The following is a 15,819-nucleotide window of genomic DNA, read 5'->3' on the forward strand; positions in this document are numbered from 1 at the left end:
AAGCGCACGGAGGGGCAGAGGATGCTGAATGCTCCGAGGTCAGACCCAGGAAGGTGGAAGCTGTGTGAGCTGCGTGTCCTGAAGACAGGCTGCTCACAGAAAGGCGACTACCCCAGAGTCCTGACTGGCTTCATGGGGAGCAGTTCCAGAGCATCGCCCAGGGACTCCGTGACACCTTGCTGTTGGCGGGTGCTCCCAGGCTGCATGCATTGTACCTGGCTTTAGCTGGAACATTAGGGAGTAGAGTGGGTGGGTTCGAAGCTTGGGGCATCTGTAACTTTCAGCAGCAAAGCAGGTGCATTTCAGCTGGATGTACCCAGAACATGGTGGCATGGCAGGTGGCGTTCGCCTGATTTACATCACATGGCTCTTAGGGGGCATGTTAGATTGTCCTGTGTCGGTGCCCTGACTTTCAACAACCTCTCCTGCATATCTTCTAACATTGGAAACATTGTAGGGAGCCCACACAACGCTTTCCACAATTAGCCTCCCACTGCTTGTGCAGGGCAGACTTGTGGGGTGCCATTAGTCTATAGATTTGAGCGCACCAGCTTTTGTACAGCGCCTAGCATATGGGGTCCTGGTCCATGGCTGGGGCTCCCAGGCACGGCTGCAATAAGTCAACGTACAAAGCTGTTGTTGTTATTTACATATTGTGGCAAATGGACAATGCTATTGTGGTGGGTCCCGCGTTTTTCCTTGTTTTTCTTGGGCTCCGCTAGTGCCCTGGACGGGGAGAGAAAGGGAGTAGGGAAGGGACCTAGGTCTGGTCCCAGCCCCTTCAGCTTCACAGGCTTCTTACCCTCTTTGCCCTTGGGCTGGGTTTCTCTCAATCCTCTGGGCTGGGGGAGTCCCACTGCCCTGCTTGGGCAGAGTCTACCTTCCCCTGGTCAACACCAGGACACCTCCAGACTACAGTCAGCTCTCCCTCCCCTCCTCTGTCTGACCGGGGAAGGGGGTGTTAATTGGCTCCAGGTGCTCTAATTAACCTGCAGTAACCTCTCCTTAGTCCACAGGGAATAAGGCTCTGATGATCCTGGGTTTATATACCTCCCATCTATTACTCTTCTGCTGCCCTCAGGCCTTCTGCATCACAATATTCCCCACCCCCTCACCTGCCCCGCTCAACACCATGGGGTTGGGCCATTTGGGACGAGAAGCAGTGCTGTCCAGACAGGCCGGTAGCATTGCTGTGTTGGCTTCCAGCTCTGTGCTGTTCCTGAAGTGGGAGGGACCATCTAGTCACCCTCGCATTCTCCTTGTTTCTGTGCATCCGCTGGAGTGGCGTGTGGTCTGTCATGAGGGTGACCCGCCGCCCTGGTAGGTAGTATCAGAGAGTCTCCATGGCCCATTTAACTGCCAGACATTCCTGCTCCCTGGGAAGGAATTTCCAGCTGAAGTACAGGATCGGTAGCTCCTCCTCCCCAACCATCTGCGAGAGGATGGACCCTAGCCCTATCTCCGAGGCATCTGTCTGCAGGATGAATTCCTTCTCAAAGTCTGGGGCTACGAGCACTGGATGACTGCAGAGGGCCGTCCTTAAGTCTGTGAATGCTGCATCGGTCCACTTTACTATCTCTGGACCCCAAGCTTTTATCAGGTCCGTCAGCGGCCAGGCCCTCATGGCGAAGTGAGGGATGAACCTACAATAGTACCCCACTATCCCTAAAAATGCTCTGACTTGCTTTTTGCTGACTGGTCGGGGCCAACCCTGTATTGCCTCTACTTTGTTCACTGGGGTTTCACCAAGCCCCTTCCTACTACATACCCGAGGTATCTGGCCTCAGCTAGCCCTACTTGGGAGGGTTGGCCATGAGGCCAGCCTGTCTAAGGGCGTCTGTTACCTCTTCTACTTTTCCTAGGTGCATCTCCCAGTCAGGGCTATAGATGACTACATCATCTAAATAAGTGGCGGCATCCTTGGCGTGGGGTTGTAGTAATTTGTCCATAAGTTGTTGGAACATTGCGGGGGCCCTATGGAGTCCGAAAGGGAGAACGGTGTATTGACACAGGCCATCGGGTGAAGAGAAGGCAGTCTTCTCCTTGGCATCCTCAGCCAGGGGGATTTGCCAATAGCCTTTGCTCAAATCCAAGGTGGTCAAGTATCAGGCCTTGCCTAACTGATCAGCTAGCTCATCAATGCGTGGTATTGGGTAGGCATCGAATTGACATATTTTGTTCAACTTTCGGAAGTCATTACGAAACCTCAGGGTGCCATCAGGCTTGGGAACTAGGACGATAGGGCTGAACCAGTGCCGGTGGGATTCTTCAATAACCCTGGGTTCCAGCATCCTCCTCACCTCCGTCCTAATTTCTTCCCTTTTGGCCTCCGGTATTCAGCATGGTTTTATTGTTACCCTTGCTCCGGGACAGGCGATGATATAGTGCTGGACCATTGTTGTACAGCCTGGCTGCACGGAGAACAAATCTTGATTCCGCTGGATCATAAATAACCTCTGTTGAGGTTAATTCAGGGGATATCCTCACCTGTCCTTGTGGGCCATCTGCCTGGGGTGGAGCTTCCTGGGTGACCAGGCACATCTCGTGGTTGCGCCAGGGCTTCAGTAAGTGAATGTGGTAGATCTGCTCTGGCCTTCAGTGGTACGGTTGCTTTACCTTGTAGTCCACCTCCGCAATGGCTTCCACTATCTCATATGGCCCATGCCAGCTGGCTAGGAGCTTGCTTTCTGTTGTCGGTACCAGCATCAGCACCTGTTCTCCTGGCTGAAATCTCCGTGTTTTTGCCTGGCAGTTGTAGTAGGTCTGCTGGACCTCTTGTGCTTTCTCCAAATGCCCTCGTACTATGGGGGCCACCCGGGCTATTCACTCTCTCATCTGAGCCACGTGCTCAATGACGTTCTTCCTAGTCCTCCTTGACTATATCTAATATGCCACACGGGTGGTGTCCGTAGAGTAGCTCGAAGGGCGAGAATCAGAGAATCATAGAATATCAGGGTTGGAAGGGACCTCAGGAGGTCATCTAGTCCAACCTCCTGATCAAAGCAGGACCAATCCCCAACTAAATCATCCCAGCCAGGGCTTTGTCAAGCCTGACCTTAAAAACCTCCAAGGAAGGAGATTCCACCACCTGCCTAGGTAACGCATTCCAGTGTTTCACCACCCTCCTAGTGAAAAAGTTTTTCCAAATATCCAACCTAAAGCTCCCCCACTGCAACTTGAGACCATTACTCCTTGTCCTGTCATCTGCTACCACTGAGAACAGTCTAGATCCATCCTCTTTGGAACCCCCTTTCAGGTAGTTAAAAGCAGCTAACAAATCCCCCCTCATTCTTCTCTTCCGCAGACTAAACAATCCCAGTTCCCTCAGCCTCACCTCATCAGTCATGTGCTCCAGCCCCCTAATCATTTTTGTTGCCCTCCGCTGGACACTTTCCAATTTTTCTACATCCTTCTTGTAGTGTGGGGCCCAAAACTGGACACAATACTCCAGATGAGGCCTCACCAATATCGAATAGAGGGGAAAGATCACGTCCCTCGATCTGCGGGCAATGCCCCTACTTATACAGCCCAAATTTGCGAGCAGGCTGGCTAACCTAGTGAGGAGGGCTTTAAACTAGGTTCACCGGGGGAAGGAGACCAAAGCCCTGAGGTAAGTGGGCAAGCAGGATACCGGGAGGAAGCGCAGGCAGGAACGTCTGTAAGGGGAGGGCTCCTATCTCATACTGAGAATGAGGGGTGATCAGCAGGTTATCTCAAGTGCCTATATACAAATGCACAAAGCCTTGGAAACAAGCAGGGAGAACTGGAGGTCCTGGTGCAGGCAAGGAATTATGACGTGATTGGAATAACAGAGACTTGGTGGGATAACTCACATGACTGGAGTACTGTCATAGATGGTTATAAACTGTTCAGGAAGGACAGGCAGGGCAGAAAAGGTGGGGGAGTAGCACTGTATGTAAGGGAGCAGTATGACTGCACAGAGCTCCGGTACGAAACTGCAGAAAAACCTGAGTGTCTCTGGATTAAGTTTAGAAGTGTGAGCAACAGGAGTGATGTAGTGGTGGGAGTCTGCTATAGACCACCGGACCAGGGGGATGAGGTGGACGAGGCTTTCTTCCGGCAACTCGCAGAAGCTACTAGATCGCACACCCTGGTTCTCATGGGCGACTTTAATCATCCTGATATCTGCTGGGAGAGCAATACAGTGGTGCACAGACATCCAGGAAGTTTTTGGAAAGCGTAGGGGACAATTTCCTGGTGCAAGTGCTAGAGGAGCCAACTAGGGGGGGAGCTTTTCTTGACCTGCTGCTGACAAACCGGGTAGAATTAGTGGGGGAAGCAAAAGTGGATGGGAATCTGGGAGGCAGTGACCATGAGTTGGTTGAGTTCAGGATCCTGACACAGGGAAGAAAGGAGAGCAGCAGAATACGGACCCTGGACTTCAGGAAAGCAGACTTCGACTCCCTCAGGGAACTGATGGGTAGGATCCCCTGGGGGAATAACATGAGGGGGAAAGGAGTCCAGGGGAGCTGGCTGTATTTCAAAGAATCCCTATTGAGGTTACAGGGACAAACCATCCCGATGTGTCGAAAGAACAGTAAATATGGCAGGCGACCAGCTTGGCTTAACAGTGAAATCCTTGCTGCTCTTAAACACAAAAAAGAAGCTTACAAGAAGTGGAAGATTGGACAAATGACCAGGGAAGAGTATAAAAATGCTGCTCAGGCATGTAGGAATGAAATCAGGAGGGCCAAACTGCACCTGGAGCTGCAGCTAGCAAGAGATGTTAAGAGTAACAAGAAGGGTTTCTTCAGGTCTGTTGGCAACAAGAAGAAAGCCAAGGAAAGTGTGTGCCCCTTACTAAATGAGGGAGGCAACCTAGTGCCAGAGAATGTGGAAAAAGCTAATGTACTCAATGCTTTTTTTGCCTCTGTCTTCACGAACAAGGTCAGCTCCCAGACTGCTGCGCTGGGCAACACAGCATGGGGAGTAGGTGGCCAGCCCTCTGTGGAGAAAGAAGTGGTTAGGGACTATTTAGAAAAGCTGGACAAGCACAAGTCCATGGGGCCGGATGCGTTGCATCCGAGAGTGCTAAAGGGGTTGGCGGCTGTGATTGCAGAGCCATTGGTCATTATCTTTGAAAACTCATGGCGAACGGGGGAAGTCCCGGACGACTGGAAAAAGGCTAATGTAGCGCCCATCTTTAAAAAAGGGAAGAAGGAAGATCCAGGGAACTACAGGCCAGTCAGCCTCACCTCAGTCCCCGGAAAAATCATGGAGCAGGTTCTCAAGGAATCAATCCTGAAGCACTTACACGAGAGGAAAGTGATCAGGAACAGCCAGCATGGATTCACCAAGGGAAGGTCATGCCTGACTAATCTAATCGCCTTCTATGATGAGATTACTGGTTCTGTGGATGAAGGGAAAGCAGTGGATGTGTTGTTTCTTGACTTTAGCAAAGCTTTTGATACTGTCTCCCACAGTACTCTTGTCAGCAAGTTAAAGAAGTATGGGCTGGATGAATGCACTATGAGGTGGGTAGAAAGTTGGCTAGATTGTCAGGCTCAACGGGTAGTGATCAATGGCTCTATGTCTAGATGGCAGCCTGTATCAAGTGGAGTGCCCCAAGGGTTGGTCCTGGGGCCGGTTTTGTTCAATATCTTCATAAATGATCTGGAGGATGGTGTGGATTGCACTCTCAGCAAATTTGCGGATGATACTAAACTGGGAGGAGTGGTTGATACACTGGAGGTCAGGGATAGGATACAGAGGGACCTAGACAAATTGGAGGATTGGGCCAAAAGAAATCTGATGAGGTTCAACAAGGATAAGTGCAGGGTCCTGCACTGAGGACGGAAGAATCCAATGCACCGCTACAGACTAGGGACTGAATGGCTAGGAAGCAGTTCTGCGGAAAAGAACCTAGGGGTGACAGAGGACGAGAAGCTGGATGTGAGTCAACAGTGTGCCCTTGTTGCCAAGAAGGCCAATGGCATTTTGGGATGTATAAGTAGGGGCACTGCCAGCAGGATCGAGGGACGTGATCGTTCTCCTCTATTCGACATTGGTGAGGCCTCATCTGGAGTATTGTGTCCGGTTTTGGGCCCCACACTACAAGAAGGATGTGGAAAAATTGGAGAGAGTCCAGTGAAGGGCAACAAAAATGATGAGGGGTCTGGAACACATGACTTATGAGGAAAGGCTGAGGGAACTGGGATTGTTTAGTCTACAGAAGAGAAGAATGAGGGGGGATTTGATAGCTGCTTTCAACTACCTGAAAGGGGGTTCCAAAGAGGATGGTTCTAGACTGTTCTCAATGGTAGAAGATGACAGGACAAGGAGTAATAGTCTCAAGTTGCAGTGGGGGAGGTTTAGGTTGGATATTAGGAAAAACTTTCACTAGGAGGGTGGTGAAACACTGGAATGCGTTCCCTAGGGAGGTAGTAGAATCTCTTTCCTTAGAAGTTTTTAAGGTCAGGCTTGACAAAGCCCAGGCTGGGGTGATTTAATTGGGGATGGTCCTGCTTTGAGCAGGGGGTTGGACTAGATGACCTCCTGAGGTCCCTTCCAACCCTGATATTCTATGATTCTATGAAATGCCATTGGCCTTCTTGGCAACAAGGGCACACTGTTGACTCATATCCAGCTTCTCGTCCACTGTAACCCTAGGTCCTTTTCTGCAGAACTGCTGCTGAGCCATTCAATCCCTAGTCTGTAGCGGTGCATTGGATTCTTCCATCCTAAGTGCAGGGCTCTGCACTTGTCCTTGTAGAACCTCATCAGATTCATTTTGGCCCAATCCTCTAATTCAGTGGTTCCCGAACTTGTTCCGCTGCTTGTGCAGGGAAAGCCCCTGGCGGGCCGGGCTGGTTTGTTTACCTGCCGTGTCCACAGGTTCGGCCGACCGCGGTTCCCAGTGGCTGCCGTTCGCTGTTCCAAGGCAATGGGAGCTGCTGGATGGGGCACAGGCTGAGGGACATACTGGCTGCCGCGTCCAGCAGCTCCCATTGGCTTGGAACAGCGAACGGCAGCCACTGGGAACCGCGATCGGCCGAACCTGTGGACACAGCAGGTAAACAAACCAGCCCGGCCCGCCAGGGGCTTTCCCCGCACAAGCAGCTGAACAAGTTTGGGAACCACTGATCTAATTTGTCTAGGGCCCTCTGTATCCTATCCCTACCCTCCGGCATATCTACCTCTCCTCCCAGTTTAGTGTCATCCGCAAAGTTGCTGAGGGTGCAATCCATCCCATCATCCAGATCATTAATAAAGATATTGAACAAAACCAGCCCGAGGACCGACCCTTGGGGCACTCCACTTGACACCGGCTGCCAAATAGATATGGAGCCATTGATCACTACCCATTGAGCCCGACAATCTAGCCAGCTTTCTATCCACCATATAGTCCGTTCATCCAGCCCATACTTCTTTAACTTGCTGGCAAGAATACTGTGGGAGACTGTATCAAAAGCATTGCTAAAGTCAAGGAATAACATGTCCACTGCTTTTCCTTCATCCATGGAGCCAGTTATCTCGTCATAGAAGGCAATTAGGTTAGTCAGGCATGACTTGCCCTTGGTGAATCCATGCTGACTGTTCCTGATCACTTTCCTCTCCTCGAAGTGCTTCAAAATGGATTCCTTGAGGACCTGCTTCATGATTTTTCCTAGGACTGAGGTGAGGCTGACTGGCCTGTAGTTCCCCAGCTCCTCCTTCTTCCCTTTTTTAAAGATGGGCACTACATTAGCCTTTTTCCAGTCGTCCGGGACCTCCCTCGATCGCCATGAGTTTTCAAAGATAATGGCCAATGACTCTGCAATCACATCCGCCAACTCCTTTAGCACTCTCGGATGCAGCGCATCCGACCCCATGGACTTGTTCGTCCAGCTTTTCTAAATAGTCCCGAACCACTTCTTCCTCCACAGAGGGCTGGTCACCTCCTCTCCATGCTGTGCTGCCCAGTGCAGTAGTCTGGGAGCTGACCTAGTTCGTGAAGACAGAGGCAAAGAAAGCATTGAGTACATTAGCTTTTTCCACATCCTCTGTCACTAGGTTGTCTCCCTCATTCAGTAAGGGGCCCACACTTTCCTTGACTTTCTTCTTGTTCCTAACATACCTGAAGAAACCCTTCTTGTTACTCTTAACATCTCTTGCTAGCTGCAACTCCAGGTGTGATCTGGCCTTACTGATTTCACTCCTGCATGCCTGAGCAATATTTTTATGCTCTTCCCCGGTCATTTGTCCAGTCTTCCACTTCTTGTAAGCTTCTTTTTGTGTTTAAGATCGGCAAGGATTTCACTGTTAAGCCAAGCTGGTCGCCTGCCATATTTACTATTCTTTCTACACATCAGACGGTTTGTTCCTGCAACCGCAATAAGGATTCTTTAAAATACAGCCAGCTCTCCTGGACTCCTTTTCCCCTCATGTTATTCTCCCAGGGGATCCTGCCCATCAGTTCCCTGAGGGAGTCGAAGTCTGCTTTCCTGAAGTCCAGGGTCCGTATTCTGCTGCTCTCCTTTCTTCCTTGTATCAGGATCCTGAACTCGACCATCTCATGGTCCCTGCCTCCCTGGTTCTCATCCACTTTTGCTTCCCCTACTAATTCTTCCCGGTTTGTGAGCAGCAGGTCAAGAAGAGCTCTGCCCCTCGTTGGTTCCTCCAGCACTTGCACCAGGAAATTGTCCCCTACACTTTCCAAAAACTTCCTGGATTGTCTGTGCACCGCTGTATTGCTCTCCCAGCAGATATCAGGGTGATTGAAGTCCCCCATGAGAACCAGGGCCTGTGATTAGGAACTTCCTTTAGTTGCCGGAAGAAAGCCTCGTCCACCTCATCCCCCTGGTCCGGTGGTCTATAGCAGGCTCCCAACACGACATCATCCTTGTTTCTCATGCTTCTAAACTTAATCCAGAGACTCTCAGGTTTTTCTGCAGTTTCGTACCGGAGCTCTGAGCAGTCATACTGCTCCCTTACATACAGTGCAACTCCCCCACCTTTTCTGCCCTGCCTGTCCTTCCTGAATAGCTTATATCCATCCATGACAGTACTCCAGTCATGTGAGTTATCCCACCAAGTCTCTATTATTCCAATCACATCGTAATTCCTTGACTGTGCCAGGGCTTCCAGTTCTCCCTGCTTGTTTCCCAGGCTTCTTGCATTTGTGTATAGGCACTTGAGATAACTCGCTGTTTGTCCTGCTTTCTCAGCATGAGGCAGGAGTCCTCCCATCTTGAGCTCTCCTGCTCGTGCTTCCTCCCAATATCCCATGTCCCCACTTACCTCAGGGCTTTGGTCTCCTTCCCCCCGTGAACCTAGTTTAAAGCCCTCCTCACTAGGTTAGGATCTGTCTGGGATCTGTCCAGGATCTCTGCTTTCAGCTGGGGATAGTCTGCCACAGCCTCTGCAGCCAGATCGTAGGAGGCCTTCTGGGCCTCCCCACACAGGAATGGGGCGAGGATGCCAGACCACTGATCTTGGGGCCAGGCCTCCCACAGGGCTGCCCTCTTGAAGGCCAGGAGGTATGCCTCCACATCATCCTCCCTCATCACTTTCTGCAGAGAGTTGCTGGCCCATATGGTCCACGTCCCGTCGTGGCCGTGGCTCAGCTCTGGGAGGACCTTCTCCTGGTTCACCACTTCCTGCAACAGGGCACGGTCCTGGGCAGCCTGGCTCATCAGCAGGCAATTGGTCTCCTGCTGCAGCTGTCCTGCCTCCTGTTGGGCGGCTGCCTGGACCCAGGTAGCCTCCTGTTGGGCTGCTGTGGCTTGCACCAGTGCCTTGACTATGCCGTCCATCTTGGGGATGAGGTTGGGGGATTGGCGCACCCTGGATTAAGTCCACAACATGGTAAATCCCACTTCTCACACCATGTGTGGCAAATGGCCAATGTTATTGTGGTGGGTCCCATGTTTTTCCTTGGTGCAGTGGGTCAGGGTGCCGTCCCTGCCCCTATTCTTGGGCTCCACTAGTGCCCTGGAGGGGGAGAGAAAGGGAGCAGGGAAGGGGCCCAGGTCTGCCCCCTACTCCAGTCCTAGTTCCTTCAGCTTCATAGGCTTCTTACCCTCTTTCCCCTTGGACAGGGTTTCTCTCCATCCTCTGGACTGGGGGAATCCCTCTGCCCTGCTTGGGCAGGCTCTCCCTTCCCTTAGTACTCCTGATTCTCTGGTCAAGACCAGTACGCCTCCAAATTACACTCAGCATTCCTTCCCTCCTCCTGTGTGACCAAAGCAGGGGTTTTTATTGGGGTGGGGGCTTAATTGGCTCCATGTGCTCTAATTAACCTGTAGTAACCTCTCCTTAGTCCACAGGGACTAAGGCTCTGGTGATGCTGGGTTCATATCCCTCCCGTCTATTACTCTCCTGCTGCCCTCTGGCCCTGCTGTATCACAATACATCTATTGCAGAGCCTGTCCAGATACTGGCCTCTGCACAAGGATCAAAACCACAACAAGAACGAATATTCTTAACAGAAATAAAACATCCATTCATTTACTCTGAGCCTCTATAGGATTATAACCTAACTGATACACAAGAACTCCAGTTTACAGCTAATACCTAGAAATACATGTTACACAACATTTAACTGACCTGGAGAATTCATTGCCGCAGGAGGCTGTTGAGGCCAAGAGCTTAGTAGTATTCAGAAAAGGATTGGATATTTCTATGGCTAATGAGGACATCTCCAGTTACATGAGAGGGGGGTAAAACTTTTTGTTGTTAGAAAGGATACAAACTCTCATGCTTCAGGGCATGAGCCAACCACAAACAGATGGGGTCAGGAAGAAACTTTCCCTCTGAGAAGGGTTATTCCATAATTGTCCAGTAGGGGGTTCCTTGTACCTTTCCTCTGAAGCAGCTGGTGCTTGTCAGGCTGAGACAGGGTCCTGGCCTATGTGGACCCCTGGACTGATCCAGTATGGCAATTCCTGTGTTATATACCCATATGTTGTAAGACCACTGCAGAGAATTACCTCCCCAGAGCCAATCACCCCCAAATCCTTCACCCCTGCTCCTCCCAGACAGCACAGCTCTGTATTAGCCCAATTTGACGCCCATCAATGTGCTTTGGACTGACCCATTTATGAAAAGATCTATCTGACATCTACAGACATGGTGCCTTACACCTTAGACAGATACACATACAGATACGTGTATCAACAGCAAAGATAGATAGATCATAGGTACTGCCTGAATGGTTTGGCTTTATAAAGTACTACTTGCAGGTGCCCACCCAATGCTTCGAGCTCTCTCACAACACATCAAGCAATCATAGAATCATAGAAGATCATGGTTGGAAGGGACCTCAGGAGGTCACCTAGTCCAACCCCCTGCTCAAGGCAGGACCAACCCCAACTATGGTAATGATAGAACAATACTCGGTACTGCCAGTAGACATAGATTCAAACAGATGGCGAAAACTGCCTGGCATCAGCAAGGCACAGAGCTGATTGAAGATTTCCTGGCGGATCATTTGACAGAACTGAAATTTTCTGTGGGAACTCCCTAGGCTGTCCAAACCACCCAGCTCCTAAGGATCACGGGCTCCATGAGCTAGCCAGCTCCGTGCATGCCTGGCAGGTGGGCAGGCTGCCTGCCTTCTCAGTTCCCCGGGCTGAGGGTGGCTGGCTCCCTGGCAGGCTGGGTCTCTTCCCAGCAAGCCAGCCATGGCGATGGCTGGGCCACTGGTGACCAGCTTTGCAGCCTGGGATTTTTCAGAAATGTCCCGTTCTGAGAGAAATTGGGCAGTTTTTACTTTCTTCCAATTGGGAACAAGACCAACTGGAAAAGTACCATGGGGATGGAAATTCAATGTGTGAAGGATCCAGAGTGAAGAAGTGTGGTCCTGGGGCTAGCTCTGGATCTGGATTTGGTTTCTGGCTTTGCCGCAGATCCCTTGGGAAAGTCACTTAATCTCTCTGCCCATCAGCTCTCCATCTGGGAAATGAAAGTAGCGATCCTTTCTTTGATTAGCAATGCCGCAGGACAGGCCTGTCTCTTAGGGTGTCTCTGAGCAGTGCTTAGCACAATGGGGCCTCAGGCTTCGTACTATTGTAGCAATAATAAATAAATCACAGGACCCACAGCTATTCCCCTCCCTCCCTCCCTTCCTTCCCCAGCTGCCTGGACTTTGTGGCCCTCTGGAAAGCTGTATATAAGCATGTGATGGCCATGCACAGGGCTCAGCATGGCTTTAGCCCAGGGGTCGGCAACCTATGGCACGCATGCCATCCCGATTTTTAATGGCATGCTACTGCCTGCCGGGTCCCAGCCGCCGGCCCCGCTCAGCCCGCTGCCAAACCCAGCAGCAGCGTGCCATTAAAAATCCTGCCCGCCCTTCTCTGTCCCCCCCACCCTCCTTGGGGGCAGTGTGACGAAGCTTGGTCCTGCCGGCTGCTGCTGCAGGGCAGGCAAGCTCCCCCCTCCCCCGCCTCTTCCCCCAGCTTGTTGGGCCCTGCCCCTCCTCCCCTCCCTCCCTGCCACGGATCAGCTGATGGCCCTTGTGAGGGAGGGGGAGAAGCTGAGCCACAGAAGAGGCGGGGTCGGGGCCCTGGGGACGAGGTGGGGGCTGGGGTGTGTGTGTGTGTGGAATCGAGGCTTATACCCTCCAGCCTCCTGCCATGAGCCACTCTGGGCGGGGGGCTAGGAGCACCCCCACGACCACAGCCCCCAGCCCTCTGCCCTGACCCCTACACTCCCCCCACACTACCAGCCCTCTGCCCTGACCCCTGCACCCCCCATGACCCCAACCCTGACACCAGCACCACCCACACATACCCAGCCCCCCGACACCCCATGCCCTGACTCCTGCTCCCCTTCACATGCCCCCAGCCTTCTGCCCTGACTCCTGCACCCCCCACACATACCCAGCCCCCCCACACCCCATGCCCTGACTCTTGCACCCCCCACATTCCCACCCCCACCCTGAGCACCAAACGGGAGCTCCTGCACCCCCCCCCCACACGCATTCCCACCTGCACCCCTCACACCCAATGGGAGCTGCTCAGGTAAGCACTCCACACCCAAACCTCCTGCCCCAACCCTGACCCCCTCCCTCATTCTAGCTCCTGGCCAGACCCTGCACCCCAACCTGCTCCTTCACCCCCAGCCCTGTGCACTCCCACCCTCAGCTCAATGCAGAGAAAGGAAGAGAATGGGCTAGAACCAGGGAGAAGGTAGGTGCCCACTCTACGTGGGCAGGGCTGGGATCCCAGACCAGCAGCGGGCTGATCGGGGCCCTGGCTGGCAGGAGCCGGCGGACGGAGCCCCAGACTGGCAGCGGGCTGATTGGCAGCAGGCTGAGCCGCCCGGCCTACTGCAGGTCTGGGGTCCCGGCCCCGCTCAGCCCACTGCCAGTCTGGGGTCCTGGCCGCTGGCCCCACTCAGCCTGCTCCTGGTCTGGGGTTCTGGCTGCTGGCCCCTTGCCAGCTGGGGTCCCGGCCGCCAGCCCCACTCGGGCCGCTGCTGGCCCCGCTTGGCCCGCTGCCGGTCTGGGGTCCCGGCCGCCGGCCCCGCTTGGCCCGCTGCCGGTCTGGGGTCCCGGCCGCCGGCCCCGCTCAGCCCGCTGCCGGTCTGGGGTCCCGGCCACCGGCCCCGCTCGGCCTGCTGCCGGTCTGAGGTCCCGGCTGCCGGCCCCTTGCCAGCCGGGGTCCCAGCCGCAGGCCCCGCTCAGCCTGCTGCTGGCCTAGGTGAACCGAACCCCAGGCTGGCAGCAGGCTGAGCGGGCCGGCGGTGTAAGCTCAGCATTTTAATTTAATTTTAAATGAAGCTTCTTAAACATTTTGAAACCCTTGTTTACTTTACATGTGACAATAGTTTAGTTATATTGTGTACAGACTTAACGTTAAAATGTATTCCTGGCACGCGAAACCGTCAATGAAAGTGAATAAATGAAGACTTGGCCGCTGCTGAACGGCTGCCGACCCTGCTGTAGCCTCACATGGGGCCTCAGCACGGGGGTGTGGTTTGAATGGCAGCACCAGGAGCTGGGTGTGTAAAACAACAATGGCAAACAGGAAACAACCCGAAGAGCAATTGCTACGGTAGAGCCCCAGCTCAAGGGGGGAGGGCGGGAACCTGGGCCTGGAGAACAAAGGGGCGCTGGTGATGGGAAGTCCTAAGTCCCCTCCACTACTGGGGCTGCCCCCGTCCATGTCTTTCCCTTGGCGAACGGTGCAAGGCAGAGGCCAGCGGCTATGGTAGGAGGGCTGCTGCAATGGCACTAATGGCCAGTGGTAATGCTGCCACAGCTGCTGCTTTCAGGGCCAAGGGCTGCACGTTCAAGCCCCAGCACTTTGCTGAAGGCTCCTTCTTTCTGCAGCACATACGGCTCCCTTCTGGATCATTGTATCCTTGAGGTGGAGGCAGGGCCAGGGCAAGCTCCGATGGTCTGAACCTACTGTGGTTCTTGAGAGCTGAGCTTCGGTGTGTTGTGGTTGTTAGTGGAGTATCCCAGTCAGGCTCTAGGAAGTCACAGAGACCTGCAAATAGGGCTGGGGTTGCTTGGATCGAGGCCTAGAGACTCCCTAGTGAGGCATGGAACTGCCAGCTTTCCCGATCACATCTGCACTGCAGGGGCATGCACCCAGCACCCAGCAAACTCCCACAGTCCACCTGCACCAGGCTCCTGGCAGAACCTGGCTGTTCCAAAGTCTCACTCAGGAAGGTGCCGGGGGGGGAAGGCCCCGGTTATGCCAATGCCTTTGCTGTGCTAGGTCTTGCAAAGCATAGATGGCAACTGCTCCGAAGGCTGCTTCGTTCTCCCACTGGCTCCACCGTGAGTCCCACAGCTGCATGCCTAGGGTTTTGCCTCAGCGCTGCTTCCAGCAGGGGAAGCATGTACAGAGGTGGTGGGGGAAGCCGCGCATTCCTGGGAACCGGAGGAGCTGGGCTGTGCTCGGAAGGGGCTCAGAGCTTGGGGCCGCAGAGGGGCTGTCAAGGTGGGGGCAGCTCTGTGTGCATGTGGAGGCAACTCTGTCTAAGCCCCATAACTCTGCCATCCCTTACTGGCATCTCATGCCCCCACATTAACCACGGGGTGATGTCCCTTTTGTGCTGAAGGGCCCCTTCCCCAGGGTGCTGGGAATGCGTTCAGGTCTGCATTGCGGCTCTCTGCCCCTGCGTGGCTAACGCCCAAACCCCAGTACCATTGCATGGTGCCAGGGCATGGGGAAGAGGAGATGGAAGGAAGGTGTCGCCTTCTGAAATTGGGGAGGATCCCTTTAAATAATTGTGAGCTGAGCACAGTGAGCTCCCCTCGAGGGCTCTTGAAGGGATGCTCCCCAACTCCTATTCACTGGGGTGGGAGGAACAGGAGCGGGACGGGGGAGACAAGAACAGAAGGCACAGAGGAAGAGATGGGCAGGAAGGGGGCTGTGGCTTTAAAGATCGAAGGCTTCTTTGGGTTCCCAGAAGATGTAAGCATTGTCTGAAAATGCCTCCCTCTTCCCCACTCCCCATCAACTGCGAGCCATACTCAGGCCTCCCGCCCCATGCAGGGTGGTTTACGTGTGGCTGCCTCTCTGCTCAGCACACGCTGCACCAGCTTTCCCACACCCGCCTGTTTGCAGGAAAGGGAAAAAAAATAAATCTGTGTCGGCCTGGCCTGGTTTCCGAGCAGACACGAGGTGGGGGGCCCAGCGCCAGCCCCGATGGCCTGGCCCGGAGAGGTGATGTAGGGAGTGGACTGGAGGGTAGTTCGCCTGCTTCCTGCCCCCAACACACACTCTGTGGGGATCTCTGGTGCTGACAGAGTACCATGGGATTCCCACATATGTGCATGTGAACTCTCTCTCTCTCTCTCTCTCTCACACACACACAGATTACCATAAGGATCTTCCTTACAAACATACAAAATACTAA

General features: G+C 53.4%; 1 protein-coding gene across 5 annotated transcripts in view; it reads left to right on the plus strand.

Moving 5' to 3' along the window:
- The window catches only part of DTX1 (deltex E3 ubiquitin ligase 1), a 124,075-nt gene that overhangs the window by 6,725 nt on the left and 101,531 nt on the right, over positions 1-15,819 (plus strand). The gene's annotated exons all lie outside the window — the stretch shown is intronic.

Source organism: Caretta caretta, chromosome 15, assembly GCF_965140235.1.
Source record: "Caretta caretta isolate rCarCar2 chromosome 15, rCarCar1.hap1, whole genome shotgun sequence".
Lineage (NCBI taxonomy): Eukaryota > Metazoa > Chordata > Testudines > Cheloniidae > Caretta > Caretta caretta.